At 32.6% G+C, this 23,784-nt stretch overlaps 1 protein-coding gene across 2 annotated transcripts in view; it reads right to left on the bottom strand.

Annotated features, from left to right (window-relative positions):
• LOC148301237 (uncharacterized) overlaps nt 1-23,784 on the bottom strand; it is a 40,033-nt gene that overhangs the window by 11,455 nt on the left and 4,794 nt on the right. The gene's annotated exons all lie outside the window — the stretch shown is intronic.

The following is a 23,784-nucleotide window of genomic DNA, read 5'->3' as shown; positions in this document are numbered from 1 at the left end:
ATTAAATTTTTTACTGTGCAACAGATCTTTTAAGGTAAAACTTGAAGGTTATTTCTCCATTTGAAAAATATTTAGTATATTTAAAAAAAATAATTAAACAGTACATTTTATTCAAAATACAAAAACAACACTTTCTGCCCTGTAGCGGGTAAATAATAAGTTAAAAATATGCCACTTTTGCTGGGATGTAGTACATTTTCTGGACATTCAGAAAACACGCATAATTAAAAATTGACGATTTTTGATTTATGACATTCTTGAAAGGAGTGAGCGATATTATGGGAACATATTTAGCATATTATGTTTAATGCGAAATGTGCGCGCAGGCATTCAAAATTTGGAGCAATTGTGTTATTTTCACAAAACTAGACTTTTTTCCGCGACACACCAACTAATCACCGCGGTACACCAGTGTGCCGCGGCACGCATTTTGAGGAACAATGCTATGCAATAAACACGATTAACCACAATAGTATTATGAATTACGAGCATAATAAATATTTCCTAAAGATTTATCTACACTTTAATGTTTTTAAATAAATGTTAAAAAGCAGTTTGATCAAATAAAATAGTAACATATTAGCGGAATTTATAAGTTAAAAGAAGAAATCTGTACTGTAACTATGTACCTACAAAATTCTAAAAAAATATGTTTTTAAAATAGTAGGAGTAAATCCTGTCAAACGTGATCTGGCCACATTATAAGACAAGGGTTCCACATTATACTACAGTAGGGATCCCATTTGTCCCGACACGTCACGACATGTTACCTTTAACGACAGTTACTGTAGTATACCTACGATCTGGAAAAGGTCCTGAAAGATTCTGAAAAGAGCGGACCATGAATTCTGTTCCCCTCGCGCACCGAGGAGAATGATATCGGGAAGATATGAGATCATTTTACAAATTAATTCAATCAGGACCATTTTAACTGACTACAAATATAAGGGACATAATACGTGTGCGTAAATATATAATTTATTTCTTAACATTGAAAAAAGTATCGACTATTTGAATTTATACAGCTGGTACTTGTTATGGAATGCGAAGTAAATAATACATAATTTTTGCCATGCATTCCATATTTTTGTCTTATTAAACGTTTGCGAGTGTAACGATACTATAACTGATATCTAGAAATATATTTTTGACATACGAAATGTCTGCAATAACTACGTTGTGATGCCCATAGTTAGCATTTTATTCAATTACATATATTCAAAGGGATTGAATTTGTATACAAATACTATTAGGTGCAATATTAAAAGAATGCGGATCAAGTGACACATTAAAAAATTATTAACCCGTAAAGCCCCTACTTTAAGAGGCTTGTCTGCCGCTAGGATAGTAAGGATAGGGAAGGTAAATGTGAAAAATACATCACACAGCACGCATATTGCTGCATGGCGCTCCAGAATAAATTTATTTCAAATACAGCATTGACAAAACAGACTACGTAATTCAATCTTTCAATCACATAAACCCAACGCGGAAAACAAGCAAATTTTTCATCTATGAAAGGCCTCATTAATGTCATAATTAATTTCAACTTTCATTAATTGATTCGGCAGTCACTTTGTGGTAAAATCTATCCATTTTTAATTAATGTTTTACTTGGTAAATAAGTGTATTTACTAAGTAAAACATTAATTTCAACTTAATACAAGAAGCTTTTTTCTATAGACGCCAATATAAAGAAAAGCTTTTTGTATGGAATCGCGCTTTAAGAAAAAGTCGGTAATTTTCAGGGTTATCGAGTTTTATATTACCACACGATATCATTGTGATTGAGCCCCAAGAATTGACATCAAGTAACACTGTAGGGGCAATCGAGATAAAAATATTGCATGATTCTATGGTTCAAGGCTATTTGCATAAAATAAGGTATACTGATTTCAAAAACAGTTCATGTCAGGTAGGGTAAAATATATATTACTATACGATAATACCGTTCACATAGGGGTAGGCAGAGAGAATATATTGTTACTTTATTTAAATTTTTAATGTCTTTGTGATCTCTTTATACGGGTGAACAATCCGTTCTAACATGAGAATATAATACTGATTGAAAAAACAAATACATATAATGAATGCTGGGCTAGTCGCAGTAGAGTAGTCATCCTAGCATGTAAGATATTAAAATGTACTAATTGCCATGTGATTAAGAACCGGGAAGGTGACATGCGAGGTCGTCATTAAGATGAAATTAATTTCCACTTATGCTAAGTGCGTTCTGCACTCCAAACAATGGCACGATGTGAATTAACTCCGTAATAACAGATCCGTTTTTTTAAAGCATTTCTTCGCCAGATCACATTATCCATAATGCTCGGGTCTCATAGAAACAGTAAATTATCAACAGCTTTGTTTAAAGAGATTTATTATACTAGGGCTTTGTAAGAATAATAAGACATATTGCTGTGTATAATCGTGCGATCATTAATCCTGTTACATTTGTATGATTCATTGTTCTCTTAGCAAACATTTGCTGCTGGCCAGTATTTATTTAAACAGAATCTAATTTGAAAACGGGTATGAAGCTGCGAGTGTCAGAGTCTCTTCTATTTCTTTTCTCATATAGTAATAATGGCCTTCACCCTGGTTTCCTTCACTGTTAGTCATCTGTATCTCATAAAATATTTTCCACTTCCATACCCAGTTATCAAGAGTGCAGGACTGGTCTTTGCGGTACTAGCGATCAAGTTTATACCATGTAAATCTAATGTAATGTCCTATGCACTACTGGGTGCTGATAATCAATGTACTAAGTTGTCAATAATATTGTAGAATAAACGGTCAGTATCCAGTACATAGTAATAAATGAAACTGTTAATAATTTGTATTATTTAAAACCGTAGAAATTTACGTTTAAAAAATTAAAGTAATCTACTAACCAATTTTTTTCTGTTCCTTTTTGAATTTCAACTAGTTTCATTGGAAAAAAAATTGACGTTTTATAGCATCAAAGTACTAACCATATATTTATCATATTAGAATAATAATTGACATTCTTATAACACAGGTGTAGTTGCCTTTGTTTCTTTTTAAGTTCACTTTTAAAGTTACGCTTTTTTAACATGTTAAACGCCAACACTCAAATTTGTCAATTTTGAAATTCACAAAAATAACTTTTCGGTTATTTACGTGTTTTATTGATATTAAGTTTTTTTTTATTTATTTGACGATGGGTTCCACAGTTCCAAAAATTTTGAATATAGTTCTTGATTGAGGCCACCGGTGCCCCCCATGGCGTTCAACGTATTAAGAAAATCATAACAAATCCTTGTATAATGTACAGCTATCAAAGTAATCAATAAAAAAAATAAGGAAATTGTAAATGTTTTAATCAAATAATTTAACCGATAATGTTACCGGAGGTAAGGAATAATCTATATTTCATTGGGTCATCGATATGTTCTTTCTAGGAACTCACCCTAGTTAGCCAGGCAACGTGGTAATATTTTTTTGCATTGTGTAACTTGGTTGTGTTGCCAAAGTAAAATATATACCTATATACCCATCATGAATCACAGCAATATGATATATAATTTGTACTACTGCTACTACTACCATCACGCCGTTTAGGCAGAGAGAATGGAACGCCACACTCTTCTGTCCTGACATACACTCCTCGCCTCCTTCACATCCATACATCTAGTCATACACGCCCTACGATTGCGCAGACTTTTGACACCGCCAGATTTTAGGTTCTGATTGATCTGATCGTGCCAAGTTTTTTTCGGTCGTCCTCGTTCTGTTTTCCCTCTCACATTCGCCACATATATTTTCTTAGTCATTCTCTCGTTATCCATTCGCTCCACATGTCCATACCACCGTAAAGAACTCTTCCTAATCTTTTCAATTATTCCTCGTTCAGCCTTACATTCCTTTCTTATATCTTCGTTTTTAACTCTGTCATACAATGATTTTCCACACATTCGTCTGCGGGAGCGCATTTGTACGCATTTGTAATTTGTACTCAAATAATAAATAAAATAAAATAGTAAAATACTGAACGTATTGTATATTTTTTGATAAATCTAGGATCAGAAAAATTGTTTTTTTTTTACGTAACAAATACAAAGATGATGTTCAAATTTCAGTATTTACCGCGGGTAAACAAGGAACGGTTGTCACGAGTAGGTACTGTGGAAGTAGGGACTGTGCCTGCCCAGGTCCTGCGTCCCCATTACATCGGTCGCTTTGTTATGGAACCACACGTTTCTATTGATGTCTGAATAAATATTTGAGATCACAATGAACAAACACAGTGAGTGATTTTCAATAGTGACCGCGGCATAAAACAATGGGTGAACACAAGCCCGACCCCCGTGTTACGGAAACGGTACAATAAACAAATAGATAATAGACAATAATGTACAAACTTTAGACACTATTATTCAAATATAATATAAATAACTCTGGACTATGTTCTACCATCGAGAATCAATAGACATAAAATGATTTTTCTACGAACGGTTTTTCCCAAAACGATACAAATAAAGCGATTACCGTTATTTTTTTTAAATAAGATATATTTATTTTATTTCAAATATTAATTTACTAAACCTAAAAAAATTGCATGATAATACCTAAACACTTTTAAAGTCATATATTTTTTGACCTTATTGCTTCATCTTAGATTACTACACAATGAAGTCCAAATAAAAAAGTAAAATATTATTTATTTTACAAACATTATGTTTTTCCTTATAATTTAAAACAATTCGGATAGCATTTCTCTCCTTTGTATGTTTCATGCTTCGTTCCCCACCAAAATGCCAGTGTACGTAGTTGAACAGTTAAGCATAAAGTGTCTATCTCGCATACATATGGAACGAGATAAAGGACTCTAGAACTATCCAGCAACAAAAACAAAACATATTTATTGAAATAGGGTGTAGGACTGCGTCACACCAGTAACTAAACAAATTGCCAAAAAAGCAAAAAAAAATGGGTGTATAAACTAATAACAGTAAAATTTAATATATACTCGAGAGAGAAATCGTTGCAAAAAACAGTATTAGCAATTTTGCAGAAAATAAATAAATTATCCAAAAAAGAAAAAACAATAACACGGCACAATAAATTAAAACGTCTATTGAATGAGTCATCTATGAATGGTAAAAATATGGAACAAGTCTGTCTGCACAAGGAAAATACGAAAGGTCAAAGACTATTGTAACACAATAAAGTAGTTCAGTAAAGCGTGTTGTCTCCTTTATCATCATAAATCAAATGGAATATGACATTGACAATAATTGAGTCAATTCATCAAGTTTCACAACTTAGGCAAACAACATAAATACAACTAATATATTTGTGCAACTATGTGTTACTCGCTGACGAGCATCCTAGCTTGCGGTCGGGGAAATATGGTATAGTCTGTCTACCTTAACAATAAAAGAAGATACAGAAAAACCTCAACATAACGGACAGATTGGGGGGAGAGGGTGTCCGTTGAAGCTAAGAGTCCGTTATATAAAAATAAGTTTAAAAAAAAAACTTAGATACATTTTTGGCACAGTTGTTGCTCCGGCTAGGTGCAGTCTACGAACAGGACAGCATTATGTCTCAAATTCTAGTGGTAGACGATGACGTGATTATCACCGTTAAAAATTGTTTACATGCGGCAACACTTGAATTTAAGCATTTATAATAACAGGACGTTTGTTTTTTACATTTGACCGGATTTTTTGTCCGTTATATCCGAAGTCCGTCAAATAGAGGTCCACTATATCGAGGTTTTACTGTAATAATAATAAAAGCTGTGTCACTCGATAAATATGCTCAGGAAAATAACAATTCAATTTTATGTAACTAAATTTAAATAAAGCAGCATTGAAAACAGGAAATAGCATTCGTAAGTCAATTACTGCGACAGTAAAAATGTCCCAATCTCCTCCCACAAGTTGAATGGAATTAAGGTAAGTCGATAAGAAAATGTTGGCCAACAATGGAAGTATAACATAATCTCCGGAGTACACTCCTACGCGAGGAAAATCAGACTAGAATTTGAAAGCAGTATGCCAACGCGTTTTCAACATGTTCAGGTAAACTGTGTTGTCAGAAATCTGGATACAGCCATTTTCAAAACTGTAATGTACGTCTAAATCTGGATACAGCCATTTTCAAAACTGTAATGTACGTCTAAATCTGGATACAACCATTTTCAAAACTGTAATGTATAATATATTATTAGATTAAAACCAATATTTTTTTTTAGCTTTTCCACTTTTTTATTTGACCAGCGACCGGGTTTCGTAGTTACCGACATCATCAGACTGGTCTGCCAGTCACCAGTCTGATGATGTCGGTAACGACGAAACCCGGTCGCTGGTCAAATAAAAAAGTGGAAAAGCTAAAAAATATTAGTTTTAATCTAATAATATATTAAAAATGCAATTCCATCACGAAGTGTCAGTGGATAATATAAATCTATTAAAAACTGTAATGCATGTCTAAATCTGGATACAGTCATTCTCAAAACTGTAATGTATGTCTAAATCTGGATAAAGTCATTTTCAAAACTGTAATGTACGTCTAAATCTGGATACAGCCATTTTCAAAACTGTAATATGCGTCTAAATCTGGATACAGCCATTTTCAAAACTGTAATGTACGTCTAAATCTGGATACAGCCATTTTCAAAACTGTAATATGCGTCTAAATCTGGATACAGCCATTTTCAAAACTGTAATGTACGTCTAAATCTAGATACAGCCATTTTCAAAATTCTAATGTACATCTAAATCTGGATAGAGCCATTTTCAAAATTGTAATGTACGTCTCCTAGTCTCGGCATCGATTGTAGTTTACAATTTCTAAAATATAAAATATCCCGTCTTACGAAAACAATTTATAAAATTATTACATATAATATTACATATATTATATACCATAGTATTACTCTAGTAGTATGTACCTTGATCGAATTCCTATCATGATCATAATAAATGGTCGTATCCAATACAAAGTAATAAATTTAACTGATAATAGTTATTATCTAAAACAGTACAAATTGACGTTTAAAAAGCCAATCATAACCTGATCTAGTAACCAAAAATATTTATTTACTGTTCCATTTTGAATTTCAACTATTTTCATTCTCTGATATTTTCATTAAAAAAAATACTGACGATTCATGTTTATTTGTTGTTACATTGAAGTATTTTAACGATTTATCATTTTGTCTACACTCAACGCTCTATTTCTCTGCACTGATCAAGTAATGTTGAACCTATCGTCAAATTCAAGAAGGCGTTGGAGTAAAAGGTTGAGAAACACCGACCTAGAAATAAGAATAACTATAAAAATCGATATTCTTAAGTGTAAATCAGCTCCACTTAAAGAAACACGGGGGAGTTTGCATTTTACACTCTAAACCAGTAATATCAATAATACCAACAAAAAACTGGTGTTTCCTCACTTTACGTATATCGAATGCGGTTTTTGTATTTTGAAAAAGTAATAAAACTGTAACAACAACAAAAAATTAATCCATGTATTTTTTTTTCTGTTCCTCCCATCATTTTAATGTTAGATAATAAAATATTTAGATTAGGAGTATCTAAGTCTAAAAACGAGTGCAACTTAAAAATCGCAAAATGCATTGCATTGTGACGTCACGTGTAGGAATGCTTTTACTGCACCACTTTTGACATTTCGATGTGAGTGGAGTCTAGTTCTCGGCAACAAACTATGCTACTGGTATTATCATTTCGCAGAGGCGTCCATCTTTTACAAGTAATAAAATCATAATAAAATTTACTGAAAACATGAAAATTTATTTGTCAATTTGTTTTCGGTGTTATACCATAAAACAAGGTATTAATGATAGTGTGTATTACCTATACCTGGATTTATATAAAAGATAGGTTTAAACAGGATAGTATTATAACTCCTATAGAAAAATAACTCCTATAATTGGAGATAATCCAGATTTGTGAACAAGTATTTGGACACACTCAAAATGTTGTAGGAAAATAACTTATTGAGCTATATCTTAAGATATATCATATCGTGATGTAACTTAATTACAAAGCGATTATTAATGCAAATAAAAAAATATGCAAGATGCTATTCCGGCGTGAATAAATTAACAGTAATGGCTCAATAATTTAAAGAGGTCTGGAAGTAATATTAATTTCTTCGCGTATCGACAATCCTCAGCCAAAAGGGCATAAGTGACAAATCGCTACTGTTCTGGAGACGCATTTGAGGCGCTTTAACTTTTCTAGGTAGTCGTTTACATTAACGTACTGCCAAGGCTGTATTCTATGTAATATTATGATTGAATAGTATAGGGACATAACTACTTAATAGCGTATAGCGCTATGAATACGTCTCGTGAAAAGTAGCGGCTTGTCACTCACCCCCTTTTGGCCGACATACCTTTTATGATGAAATGTTTATAAGATTTTAAGAGAATAATAAAACAGTGACCATTTCGGATTACCCTAAATTATTCATGAAAAATAGTCTATCAAATCAACTCTCCAGTATAAAACGGGAGCAAGTCCAAAAAAAGTTTTTGTTAAATTTATCATTATATATCAAACGATTCGTTAAAACGAGCTTTTACCAGTTTTGCATAGAAATAACTTTAAAAAAAAATAAAAAAATTATAGAGCTACCTACTTACCATAAACATATAAAAGCGGGAGTGAAAAAAGTAAAGACGAAAAATTGAATAATACTTCATACGACAAGCCACAAACGTTCAAGATGTCGCACTTATATCTTTATTGTAATAATTTTATCAGACAAAAATATGTAACGTTACTAAAATTCACGAGACTCTTTTCTCTGTCAGTTGTCGGTCAGGTCCATATAGAGATGACTAGACTCTGAAGACGGAGAAGTGAGACCAAATCGACCAGCTGCGTGTCAGCTCGGTTCGGCAACCGCCTCACACCGGAATCGATTGTATGTAAATGATAATCGTACTGTAATAGTAGGCAGTGTTACAAACCACAAATGGCGCGAGCTTCCTGCAGATTCCAAAATACGACGGCCTGTCAGTCATGTGGATAACGAAGCGCCATTCTCTGAATGAAAAGTCGAACGCTACAGTTAACGATGCATTTTATTTTGTACGAAACAAAAAAGTTTCACAATAGTCAAAACGATTGAAGAGATCGTTGTTTAAAAATCATTATGTAAAAAAACGGGTGAGATCCGAATCCGTCTGATGTACAGCATTTTGAACGATAATAAAAAAATCCACTTCATTTGTACTCTTGAGAGCCATTTTTTTAGTTAAATTATTGTGATTTAAATTTTAATTAGTAAATACCAATGATTCTTAAAATCTATTGTGACACGTGTTTCGATGCATTCCGCATCATTTTCTAAGTAAAACTTTAATCAAAATCTATCCATTTATAATTAAAGTACAACTTAAATTAAAGTCACAAAGTGACTGCCGAATCAATAAATGAAATGAAATTATTGTGTTTTAGATTTACATAATTGAAATTTCTATAAAAGCTTCATCGGGCGTGTGAATCGAATGAAATAGAAATAATATAATACATGAAATATTATTGAAATCAAACAAAAAATTTAACATTTCTCTGTGGTTTTCTTATGAAATTGTTTAGTAAAGTACGCCGGCATTATTCAAGAATTTTTTTTATCCGTAAGGTTAATAGCAAATGCCAAGCTGGAAGTCGATACGTTCATAAAAATAGATTAGCCTTTGTGTATCCGAGGCCCAGTTCACGTGGCAGGTTTGCTCACGATAATATTAAAATTTAATCATGAATGCACGTACTTCCCCAAGTAGCAAATAGTGTACGCGGTGGCTGTCCTGAGAACACTATTTCACAATTCTGAGACTCCCACTAAACTCCAATACTATCGCAATCACCGAAAGGACATTTTATGTTTATGAAAAATATTTATGGTACCTACACAAAAATTATTGTATGAACGAAAAAAAAGTCGAATTATGACGTTTGATTAAAAGGTTTTAGGATATTTTGCTCGTTACCTAGAATTTGATATGTACTTTTATTTTACACCGATTACCTGACATCTGCAACCCACGGGAAAGTAGAAAATTATTTAATTCAAAACTCATTTTACTTCCAAGAGATCAAAGATTCAAGTCTAGGGACGTATTTATTCATTGTTTTGACAGTTAATTTTCTTCCCGGAGACAAAGTATTTTATGACATCAGTAGGTGACTTCATTTATAAAGCGATCAACCTACCATCTTAAGCTTTTACGTTTGTCTTAAATTCAAATGCGGGTGCCATCTTTCAAGCATTCAGAATGGATAAAGAATATCAATGAAAAGTATTGTTAAATAAAAATAATAAGTATTGGATATACGCAGGCCGTGCTTTGTTCAGTGTAGTGGCGGATGTACATAGAATAACGATAAATCAAATCGAGGAAGATCCTAATTTACTGCCGTAGAAGTCACACAAAGAATACTATATGTGAACGTTTTCGGAAATGTCATCTTACGCCTAGCACATTCATAAAATAGTCGAGTCCAACTGCTACTTCCTGGTGACTCAAATTGATTCAATGAAACTGTGGGTATTTATAAATAGTTTATCCTCCAAAAGATAGGATTACAAACCATAATCTATAATATTTATGAACTTCGTACATTTACTTTATGAATTATTATTTAATATTTCCATTTTTTATTGAAAGCTGTCCCATCGCATTCCCAGATATGATACAGAAGCATTTAAGCTTCCTGACAGACCTGCGAGAGATCGCAAAGCATTTTTTGTATGTTTTATGAACAAAGTTGCGAAATTTATAAAAAAATGTGAAACAAAATAATGTGAATTTATATTTAAAAGTTTTCAATGTCCCTGTGCGTGCAAATCTAAATAACGCAAGTTTGTAAAACCACCACCAAATTATCTGCAAGTGCCCCAGTATAGGCAGTGAAAGGGAAAAACAAATTTTAATAATAACATTTCCATTGATTCATATTAAAGCTTCTTTTGAGTTAGGCTGTTGCCATGTGGCGGAGTGGCGTACTTTGGCTCTGTGTTCCGATTCGTGACGTCCGCCATGTTTTTCATTTTGCTCAGGGCGTATGAATAGTGCCGATTGTCTTGTGATTGAAAAAATTAAAGTTTATTATTTTATACAAAGTACACTTTATCGTTGAAACTTGTGTGAAATTGACTTTTGGATGTAAAAAAGGATAGACTCTTGTCACTCGAGTACCAGAGCACCCATTGATTGAATGTTATAATAAAACGCACCGCATGACAACATAATTTCTAACTACTCCCAAACAACGAACAACGTTGATGGAATGCCTTCGGATTTCAAGTAACCCTTCTTCTCAAATCGGAACTATCTTGAGTGAAATAAGACAGCCGCAAGACAAGAGCATGACAGCACTCTGCGTTTCTGGAATAATTACTTTTTAATATAACAAAAGGTCTGTGTAATAAAGCAGCAGCCTTGGAATATACACGTGCGAGAGTAAACCACGATCTTCACACAGAAAAGAGTGGGGGAATACTAGGTATGTATTATGTAAGTAGGCATATAAAACAAAACGAGCGAGGGTTCTAACCGCATTTTTGTGGTTAAGGAATGTTCACCAAAATAACGAAAATTCCATTTTAGAGATTGTACTAAAAATCTATCCAAAGAAATTTTAATTTATAATATTTGAATGCGGTTCGTCAATACACAACAGAAATGTCTTTCATGGTAAACAAAATATTGTATCAAATAAAATTAAAAAGTGAGCACTTTCATTCAAATTCCAATTAAAAGTTTGACCTTGTGAGTCAAATAAAAAGAGTTCAACCTTCAATCATTATTTTTCGAGCAAGTTATCGTCGCTGTGTACCCCCAAATGCTTAAAATTAATATAAACGCAATACGTTACGTTATGTTTACGAAATTTCCAATTTTTTTACTCCATAATTTTTGCTCTTTTTCTATGTTTTTGTAAGTTCCAGAAACGTCACGTCAACATTTTCTAGTTATTAATGCACATATAATAAGCACCCTTGTAGTAATTTACGAAAAAGGCGCTATATACATTATCCAAATTTATTATTATTACGATTAATTGCTATTCATTTAACTTATTTTTTTCCTGGCCGATATTAGATGGAAAATATCGTTTTTCTCAATGAAAATGTCAAATAAACGCGATATTTACACAAAAAAAATCCGAAATTTTACAGAAAACGAGGTTAAAGACGCGTAATATGACAGGAATACGCGTTTTGTCTGTTTTTAGTCTGTTGTTAAAAATATTTTGTATAATAAACCCAATATTCCTTTTGCATCATATTTATAGTGTATGTAATGATACACAGAGCACATTTGGGTAGTGCAGTGATACCTTTAATGTAATAAATATGAATTAAATTTTGCTTCATGTTTTTTTAAGATACCAGTTAAGGGCAGATAAATATTTTTCTTCAGAGTTGCAACATTAAAAAACGCCGAAATACAACAAGGGTGTTTATTATGTACGAATTGTTCACATACATGAAAAGAAAAAAGATGAATCAATATCAAATAAAAACCCCGAACGTAAACAATTCTCCAGATGGAGTAAACTTATAAACAAGTTTTATTTCCGCAAACTGATACGTGATGTATCAACAGGAAAATAAACGGGAGAACGGGAAGATAAAAACGCCTGCTTCAACACAACTTTACCGTTTTGATCGCAAATAAGCAATGGAAGCCTTAGAATAATAAAAAAGTATGCGTGTATTCTGTGAACATGTTAAAAATATTTATCAGTTAAACGAAAAATCCGTGGAAAAAAAGATTGAGCATATCTTGTATCCAACACCCGTCGATAAAAATCATAATTCTTGTAGTAAATTATCGTCACTATGACCCCATCTGCTTGAAAACCAACGTACCATATTCAACAAAGACAAGGACAATTACTCTCAACGACGTCACGGGGACCTGACATGACACATAGAGAAGAAAATTCAACAAAGCAAATGTATCTTTTCTATATAGCGACTGATAGCGAATCATTATGTTGAATGATATTTCGAAAGACAATTTTTATGAGTACCTAACGCTAAGAGAAATTGCTTTATATCTATATCTTGGTGCTTTTGTATTGGTCAGCGGTTTAGGATTATATCTCTTTACGCATGGCCAGACCTTGAATTTGAAAAAAAAATAGTCAACTGTCCAAAAACGTTTTAACTTTAATTATTGTTGAAAATGAGTGTGATCATACATTTCAATCCAATTAATTAACATATTTCCGACTTCTGACCAATATTCGACGAGAAAATATCATTTTATTCTCTCGATCATTGAACATTGACAACCAGCACGCAACACACGTGAAAAAAAAATCAGTTCGATACCTAGGATCGAACTACAGTATAAAGATGAGTTTACGGGTATTTCGTAATATTGAAAATTTATAATTTATTATTAGATTAAAACCAATATTTTTAGCTTTTCCACTTTTTTATTTGACCAGCGACCGGGTTTCGTCGTTACCGACATCATCAGACTGGTGATGATGGTGATGATGACCAGTCTGATGATGTCGGTAACGACGAAACCCGGTCGCTGGTCAAATAAAAAAGTGGAAAAGCTAAAAATATTGGTTTTAATCTAATAATAAATTAAAAATGCAATTCCATCACGAAGTGTCAGTGGATAATATAAATCTATTGAAAATTTATCTTTAAACTGACTTGTTCAAATTGTGACTCATATAAATATACCAAAAAAAAATATATCGTTAGAATAACGAATGAATCGAGTAGGATAACGAACAGATCGTTAGAATAAGGAATGCTGAATGCAAAATGCCGAGTCGTCCCACTCGACTACCGATCCTTGAGAGCGAGTAACCCATTGCATGGCTCTCTTGTAGGATTCGGTGAACACAAAGCAGATCAGGGTGCGGCGTAGGTAAGGCTACCAGCAGCGCTGCAGCACTGCAGCACTGCTGGTAGGTACCTACGTGGGCTCGCATACAGCGCGACGATAGCTCGGCGTAATGATAGGGAAAGAATGTCAAATTTTACAAAGGTGCAGAAAAGGACTGGTATTTTGACACCAGAAACTACGCTAATAGGGTCAAAAAAATAATTACGTGCTATATTTTTATAATCGAAGTTCCAATTGAACATAAAATTCGCCATCAAACGAATTCAAAATCTATTTTTAAAACCAAGTGTGTAATAAGAAAACGTTCGGGATTTTGCTAACTTACAACAGTACTATCGTCTTAAATTAAAGACCTCGGGAAAACCATAAATATGTGTCTTCTTCTTGGTGAAGGCCTTGCGGCATGTTTTTAAGATGGATTAGCCTCCTGCAATGTTGATTCCCAGCGGGGTTGGCCGGTTGGTTTGCAATGTAGGGGAGTCTGGATGGTTCCATTGTCCTCACATGCGCATACCATTGTCTTCTTCGATGTCTTTCCCACCTAACGTCGTCTTGGATCTCGCATATTTCTCTTTTCCTGGTGTTCCTTATTCCATCTCGTAGATTCTTGCCAGATATGCTCCTTAGAGTCTTCACTTTTGACACTCTTAAAAATATGTTACATTTTGTAATATGATGACATAAATATTTGGTTAATGTCTCCTAAAAAAGGTTTTTGTAACGAAGCATTAATTTTTCCGTAACGTATTTTTTTGTGTGTATGTACCAGAAAATAAATATGCAGTTTGTCGTCATGAAAGGGATTCGAGTTGTGACTCTCCAGTAACAAAGCAAGGTGTACCATATTCAATGAAGTGGGAAGTTGAATAGAGCAAAAGTACCAGCGTGGGCGATGGACACCAATATCTCGTTTACCTGATACAACTCTTTCAATTTAAAATTGATGCAATGAAATCGCAGACACACTATTGCGATAAATTCAAGTGTATACATCTAATGAAATACATCTGCAATGCCGCACGGTTCGTGCTTTCTCGCCTTGGGAATGCATTAATAAATTGTGCTTTTACCTATATAAAATGGGAGGACCGGCGTACTTGTATTGATATGAACGACCCAGCTGTGAAAATAAGCGAGCCAAGAAAACAAAATTATATCGATAGAGTCGAATGTTGTATTCGTACATACTTATAGGAAAAAAAATCAATATACCATTATTAAAATAGTATGTACGAATAGGTATGTTAGACGAGGCAGTGATTTTATCGAAACTGGTCGATTACAAAGCTGGGGTCCCGGGTTCAATTTTCGTCAATTCCAAAATGAATTTGAGAAACATTTATTTTCAATTGTTTCGGATATTCGAACAATTGAGTTATACTTTTTGTACCTTCCCTCCCCATCCTTTCTGTTGTTTTGCAGTGTTAGTTATTGGATTATTTACGCTTCTGGAATTTCGTTTGAAAAATCTGAGAAGAATTATAATCAACGGTATAATATTACGTACGAAACTAAAATGGAAATATTTTTAAATACGCACAATGAATTATTTTAATTTTAAATAATACGTATACTTTGTTTCCCTTCGTCTAGTCACAAGACGAAGGGAAACAAAGTATACGTGTCTGGTGCATGGGTTCCCAACGGAATGTGAGATTTTTAGGGGGGAGACCCCCTCCGTATAAGGAGACATTCTGGGAATTTCCTCTCCTCGTCGACGAGAAATTTTAGGACGGAGGCGTTAGACCAAAAAAGGTTGAGAGCCTGTGGCCTAGTGCATTAGCCTCTTGTAGAAAATGAGGCATAATATTATTAAATTATATTAAAAGTCAATTATAATTGTAATCAAAAAACAGGTAATGATTGTGATTATATCCGTATATGAATGACTATAAATATCTAAGCACTGATATACAAAATATATAAATAATACATCGTGATGAATAATGTAGGTACATACCACTGATATTATCTCATTACCTTAATAATATTTCAATCTTAATGAATTCCTAATGGGAGTGTCAACTTAAGATCATTATATTTTGATGTTCTTAAGATCTGGATTCGATTCGAGACACTTGTCACATCATTTCATTTATCATATTACCTTTATTATGATTGACGATCATGATTAAACTGCCGAAAAGGACCGTTTGGATCTAATAAGGGAGAAGAATAATCTCGTATAATTATTTTGAATTTTAATGTTTAAGCGTTCATAAATATATAAAACGTTGTTTTCCGCAATATGTAAAATTTATTCAATATCTTATAGAGATTTTATTTATTGTTTCGGCATTAACTTTGTGGTAAGACATGTTACAATGATTAAAGAAAACACTTGTTTTTTACCACTTGAGTTTTATTATAGACTCTACGTGTTTCAGAAGTTAAACTTCCATCATTCAGGTCTGTATACAGACCTGAATGATGGAAGTTTAACTTCTGAAACATGTAGTCTATAATAAAACTCAAGTGGTAAAAAACAAGTGTTTTCTTTAATCATCTTATAGAGATATCTATGTATAATATATGTTTAAACAGAGACGTAGTATCTTTTAAAACGAAGATAATATGAAATTTTAGTACAGTAAAATACATAAAATATTGTCTTTAGAGATATTTTGGTGGTCAAGTATCGATATGTGTGCATCACGTATATAATTAATATTTAAAATTACATTTCAATGCGAGTTGCATTTGGTCATACTTCTACAACTCGTTTAAAAACTGGTTGGCGATGAAGCCTGAAAGTGTATTAATACAGTGGCCATAATAAGTGATTCAGGTACATCTATTAGAAATTCTAACGCGTCGAGTCAAGGACGCAACCCGTTACAAATGGGCCAAATTTCATATTCCGAGAAAAATGTCATGAATAATATTTCGCGGAATGCCGTGTCAATCAGTGTAAAGCTCAATAACGACGTACTTGGCAAGACAGGCGGTGGGGTATATTAGTAAAATGTCTACTTGAGGCACGGCCATGCAAATTCTTACTTGGACGAGTACCGGGTGTTTCACTAGGTAATTTACAAAAAAAAAACGTATTTTTCATTCCACCCTTCGTTAAAAAAAACCTCACTTTAATGTACTGATTTAATAAAAATAAATTTGAGTGATGATGGTAACGATGGGTAAAAATTATTCTCGGATGCCAGTGTTTGACGTCTTGTTCGTTTTCATCCTGCTGTTTTCTATCTTCTTCCTCTTGTAAAAGAAAGAATTATCTCGTTTTTGAACAATTTTGACCTTGCATTTTTTTTACTTTTTAAGGATATTATTTTTATCACTCAGAACAGAGATATTACCGCGATATTACCATTACCTTTCATGGTACATTCATTCGATATTACCATTCATGCTAAGAGTCCCGGGTCTGTAAGTAAAAAACACTTCCAACGGATAAAGCTTCACGCCACGAATCCCGTGTTTGGAAATATAATTCCTTCTAAACAGAAGGGTAAACACCCTCTAAAAAAATAGGGACCTCAAAAATGGAAGACAGTGACCATCCGTTCACTGGATTGATCGCCGAAGACCCGTGCTTGCATTTTAAAATGTCAATTTGAGGGATTTGTATTTTTAAAACACAATTTCCACCATCTTTTGTGAGAGATGGTAAACTAAGACTCTTGCAAACATCCCATTAGTTAGAGTAGGAAGAAAATCACATACATTTTAAGGCAATAATATGAAACACCCTATATGAATGAAGCTGGGCATAACTACCGCGCCAACAGTCGGTATGAGAAGAATGCCAAGGAAAACGCGTGTACTTTATTGAGACGAGATGCGTACGTGTTATTATTTTTGATACCAAATGTGGAAAAGTTCTCGCTAGAAAGCCAAACAGGTGGATGTTTTCCTACCAGTACCCACTCACAATAATGCGACATCAGCCAAAGGAAAATTCAAAAGGCCATATTGCAATTTTATTAGCTACCTACCATGAAATACCGGGCAGTGTCTTCTGTTGGAAATCCTTAAAAGATTGTCATGTGAGCATTGAAAATCAGTATTAGTTATTCTCAGTTGATTTAAATCCATTGATTTGTATATTAATTCAAATCAAATCTGATTAAAAAGCATAATTGAGTATTCCTTTTATTATTAAAAACATATAAAATATAAATGCGAGATATTAGCAGTAAAATGTTGTAGGTAAGTGTAAAGTCTCATTAAAACGCAGATTTCGCAACAACACAAAAAAAAACTGATCGTATGACGTCATCCAATGTTTTTCGAGTATGTATTAAAAAAGCCCCTAATTCTAAGCGTTGTTAAGGAGTACTTGATGAACTCAAAGTATTTTATTTTTTTAAACATTATAAAACTCCTCATTCATTTAAGATGAAAACACCGAGTACTTGGATTATCCAAAAACATAGGTTGCCTTAATCATACAGTATGTTAATAAATTATTCACGATTAGTGAAAACCCTGATGATTTAGATATACGCTAGAAAGAAATATTTAAGCTCAAAAACAAACAAAAAAATACCCAAATCTAAGACTTTGGGACAAAAACCACACATGTTACGAAACCTTTTTTACAGGACACAGCAAAAACCAATAACATCTGATTTGAGGTACATTAAAAAAAATCTTTATACAGTTGTGTGTTAATTATATGCAAGAAATCTAAAAATAAAATAAATAACAAATAACGAATTCCACAAAATTGCACAAAACATAGGGTTTGTAATTAATAATAATAATAATAAAACCCTTATCCGCACCCCAATGGTGCATAGGGCACTGTGTCATATTAACGCAGTGTTATCTTAATCGTTTACACATGAAGGAAAGGTGATCAGCCCTCCGCTTCAGGTACTAGTCCATGGTAATATTGAATAAATATTACAGTGAAAAAATCACTTATATTTATTTTACCCCCCTTGGGAATCGAACCCGGGACCTCCAGAACGGTAGCCGAGCGTGCTGACCATTACACTACGGAGGCGGAGGCGGTTTGTAATTACTTGTCTTATATTTTTAGTATGTTTATTTGCTAATTTAATTTCTCATTTATATATACATATATTCAAATTAAGCACCCAACAGCGAGGATGCCAAGGCATTGAATCTTTTGCGGCAGGCGCTGGTGTAATAAAGTAAGTATTCAAAGTTAATTTGGCGTAAAATGAAGCAATACTAAGGTAGGCAGTTGGTAATGATTAATCAGCATGAGGTAATAGAACCAGTTCACGATATGTGGCGCACAAAAATGGATCTTGTACGCTCCGAGCCTTGTACTGTACTATGCGCAGAAAGAAAACGATTCGAAGGCATTAGACACGAAACGTTTACGATGATTTTTCGTTGCACAATACAAGTTCATTGTTGTAGACAAAAGAAAATTGATATAAAAATCACAACACAATCGGTAACATGCTATATATTCATTTTTAAATTCGTAAAGAAATAAAGGATTGAATTTCAGCCATATAAAGTTCCACCAACACATTTGCCACGGATGACTCGTACAAATATACAAGTCTGCGTTGAGTCATACTTTGAGCGTAAAAAAAACATCTTAAATCAACCATAGATACTGCCACGAACTCACAGATGGAGCGACGCGAGATCTATATGATACATGTATGAATTCCAAAACATTAAGTAGTGTGGCTGTCAATCGTGAGTACAATGGTGAATGGTACACGTGTGTAAAGTGATCACTTAAAAAGACTATAACATGTTTCAAGCCAGACTGTTGTAATGTAATATCGAGACATCAATATTTTCTTCATCTATGTTGAGATATCAAAAATGTAAAAAAAAACAGTCAGAGCAATACTATATTAAGATTTTTCTAACATATGTCACTAGAAGGATATTACTAACCTGAACAAAACACGTGGCCCTGAATATACGGATTAAGAACCTTCAAAAATATTCTGTTTAAATACTTCGGATTGTAAAGAAAACGTGAAAATTGTAAAATTCCAAGTAAAATTAAACTTAAAATTTATGGTAATTTTTCGAACATAATGTTTTTTACATATGTGTAAAAAGGTCCTATCACCCGTGGTGGTCCCGTGGTTAGTGTCGCGGACTCTTAAGTCAGAGTTTCTCGGTTCGAACCCACTCTACCACCATTTGATACATATTTCTAATAATGAACCGCTTAGGCTCACATAAATAGTATGAAAGTGAAATATTTCTGTAAATAATAAAAACACTAATATTTCTCTTTTTTAATAAAAATGTGTGTAGAACATATTCATAACTGATCTTTTTTCCTAAAAAAACTTATAATTTATAATAGGCGAATTGCAGATTTCTTCGTGTATGTTAACAGTTAAAATACTATTTTTTTAAGTGAATGTTGCGTAAAAGTATATTTCACATTATTTTAAGGAAGCGGTTACATTTCAATTATTGTTCAACATGTGTTAAAAGTATTTAGTGTAGTACCTTATACAACATAAAATATTGCTTAAGCGCCTAAATACATTTAAATTCATGTAAAGTGTGACGTACGAATTTCTAAAATTTATACGTTAACTTTTAAAATAGCTGAAAAATATGCAATCGAATATTTATTACGAATTTATTTAAAATCTTAAAGTGTTTTTTAACTCGATGATACATAGACGATTTATTCAGATTTCAATACTTTTAAATAAAATGGTAGTATGAAAAATCTAAATAATTATAGACCTCGTAAAATGAAAGCCATAAGTTAGGTAAGGACTCATTATAATTCCATTAGTCATCTAATTTCAGAAGGCAGTTAACATAATAGCGTTATTGCCAAACATGGAAACCGTCTGTTTAAACATTTTAACCAAAGCAGCGATTTCCAACTACATAACGAATTACATAGGTCTTAAAATATCTATGACTTTTTTACATCACGTTTAACATTGTCTGATAGTTAAGTGGCTTTTTTGCCTCAACGGAACCGATCAAAGTTTAGACGGTTCAAATTTCTATAGAATTGCATGTTGATCGAATGAGTGAGTCACCATTATGGTCTAGAAAACCGAATCTTGATAGTATGAGATTAATCATAAGAAACTTCGTCAAAAGAGATTTAACAACAACACGCAAATAATTATTAATATAATCAAATGAAAACAATCTTTTACGAGACGCGCTCTAATTACGTCCATATTAAAACAGTTTGACTGCGTTCGATTTCATTAGGCACATAAGTAAGTCGTAATAATAAGTATGTAAACGTTATTAGCCGCCATTGTTAAACGATCCTATAATATTTATTCTGTAACTTAAACAGTCAGCAAACAATTTTAACACCGCTATTCTCTAAGGCGAGTTCATATGTACAAATCGTTGAATACATTTACATAAGCAACTGCCTAAATAAGGAAAAATGAAATAATCTTCGTGGATATACTAACTTATGGAAATGTTCCTACTGCCTTATCTTATTCCGGTTCAAAATATATTCTACCCAGTTTAAAATACGTGTCAAAAGTCAGAACAATCAATGTTTATATACGTTAAGAAGAATGGTTTTGGATAACACGAAAAAAGAGTGAAAAATAGATTCGTGGGATCTTTACCTCTGTGTATCAAGAGTGAAGGGGCAGGATGGTTATTTATTATTTAGATATTATTTTAATATTGATCATACCACTAATATTTATAATTGCCATTATTTCAACTCCGCACTCAGAAATATACATTTTTTTTAAATCTTCAACATAAAAAACTAAAAGCATGTTCAAATAAACTACCTTATGAGCTCTTGCCAGTTCTAGTGTAAATATACTTACTAAACACATACAATTTATCAGATCGAAATTCTGAAAGGAAAATGCATGGGAAAGTTCTACAGCAGTATAAATAAATTAAAATGGTTCAAGCTGTTTTATTGTCTATTTACTTGAAAAATAGTGCATGCGTCAAAATAAACAGTCACTTGTGACTCGTGAGAGGGAGGTCTCAGCGGACGGGGAGTACCAAGATAAATATCACGCGAGTATTTAGGGGCCATAAAACACGAAGAAAAAGGTCAGTGTGTAACATGTAATGGGGTGTTTGTGTTACTAGGGGGCTGTCTGTTCATCGGGAACTATAATATTATGAAGGAAGGTCATAAATAGCAGCATGAAGAGTTTCTACAATAGCTAGCATACATTTAATAGCCCTATAACTATATACTTAACTGTAGAAATTATACCAACAAATTCTTAAATCTTCAGCAAGAAAAAGTCCTAGTGAAAGTCCACAAGTTTACTCGCTACGAAAGGGATTTTTGCATTATTAAAAATAAATAAACTATTTTGGGGAAAGAGAATAAGTTGACGGAATAATGTGCCATATTATGTAAAGTAATAAAGCAAAACGAAGCTATTTTATTTTATTTTCTGGGTTAACGTCAAATTCATGATTTTTTTTAAAAATCTCAAATAGTTATGAATCAATGCTTTAAATAAACTTTATGACTTTACTCAAGAAATGGTGGGTGAAATAAGTACCAGAATTTATTTTTGTACTTATTCGAATGAAATTTATCTATATTTTTACTATCTTATTGATTTATGCAAGGATTGTTACTACATTAAATTAAAATGCAGAATGACAAGATGATTACTTGGAATAAACAGTTTACAAATTTTAATTTGCGTTTTAAAACGTTTTATCTGCCATATCGAAAAATCAACACATGAATAATTTAAGCCAGTAAGTAGTATATCTACCTTATCACTTCATAAAATATTCGGTATTTTAATTTGCATTTAAATAAATATAAACTTTTAAATATTTCATAAAATTAATTTTGCAAGATAAATTTCGGGAAATTTGTAGTTTGAAATCACCATAAACGATAAAAAATTATGTTTAACCAGTAACCAGTTTTTTCGTGATATAAACATATATTGACGCAAGAAGACTTTAGGGGGAAGGTTTTAGAATTCATAAAATTGAAAAAGAAAATTTCATTGTATGTAGAAATGAGACGATTTATTGTATAATAATAAAGTAATGAAAGTTTCCGCCTATTTAACGCATTTACCATGAACGTACTCGTAGGTAGATTAGTAAAGTCACCGAAAAACCGCGGAAATTTCACTTTCCAACTAACTTTCACTCTTCTCAGCGTAAAATTTGTACAATTACTCGTACTGTACCTTCGCGAGTGCGTAACAAGTAGCGATTTAGTTTTAAGTAACAAAAACACAAAAGGGCACATCTAAAGTCACACGGTATATTTGCGTGATTGCTACATTATATATATTTTTTTCAAAATGGATTGACAATATTGAGGAAAAAAGTACACATAATTTATGAATAATTTAAATTTGAAAATTTATTTATACAATATCATAATTAATTAGTGAAATGAAGTAAAAAAATATTAAAACGAAATGTACATCAATCAATCGATTTTCAATTCGCTTAACACTAGAACCGCCGAGAAATGCTTCATATCTAAAATTATCCGAAAGGTGAATTTAAGGGATGTGTATTCTTTTTTTCTCCATCTTTGAATGTTTAATTACCATAGTGTTTTCAAACACAGTAATACAATTATGAGTAAATAAGAATACATATTTGAAAAACGAGCAAATTTACCGAATAAAAGCAAAACGGAGCAGTTCTGTTTATTTTATTGCAATGGGCAGGAATTTGCGAAGGGCATATTTGCTGACCGGTTTCGAAGCTATCTGTTGGGGCATAATAACAGATCTTAAGTTAAACAAATCAATAAATATACATCCTATTTAAGTACATGTATAAAATTGATATGAAATGCGGAAATACTACGTAAATACGATCAGAAAATGGTGAAAGGAAAATTATCTGAATAAATCTCTATACCTTTTATAAAATTGTTCATATTCATACATAAGTATGTGATTGAAAGTGGAGTTCACGATCTAGGACGTAGAGTTGAATTATTTTTAAAATTG

The sequence above is a fragment of the Brachycentrus maculatus genome, unplaced genomic scaffold (genome assembly GCF_059751285.1).
Source record: "Brachycentrus maculatus isolate JH-2025_06_01 unplaced genomic scaffold, ASM5975128v1 h1tg000589l, whole genome shotgun sequence".
Lineage (NCBI taxonomy): Eukaryota > Metazoa > Arthropoda > Insecta > Trichoptera > Brachycentridae > Brachycentrus > Brachycentrus maculatus.
Note: the sequence above shows the minus strand (reverse complement) of the source record. Positions and strands in the feature narration are given on the sequence as shown.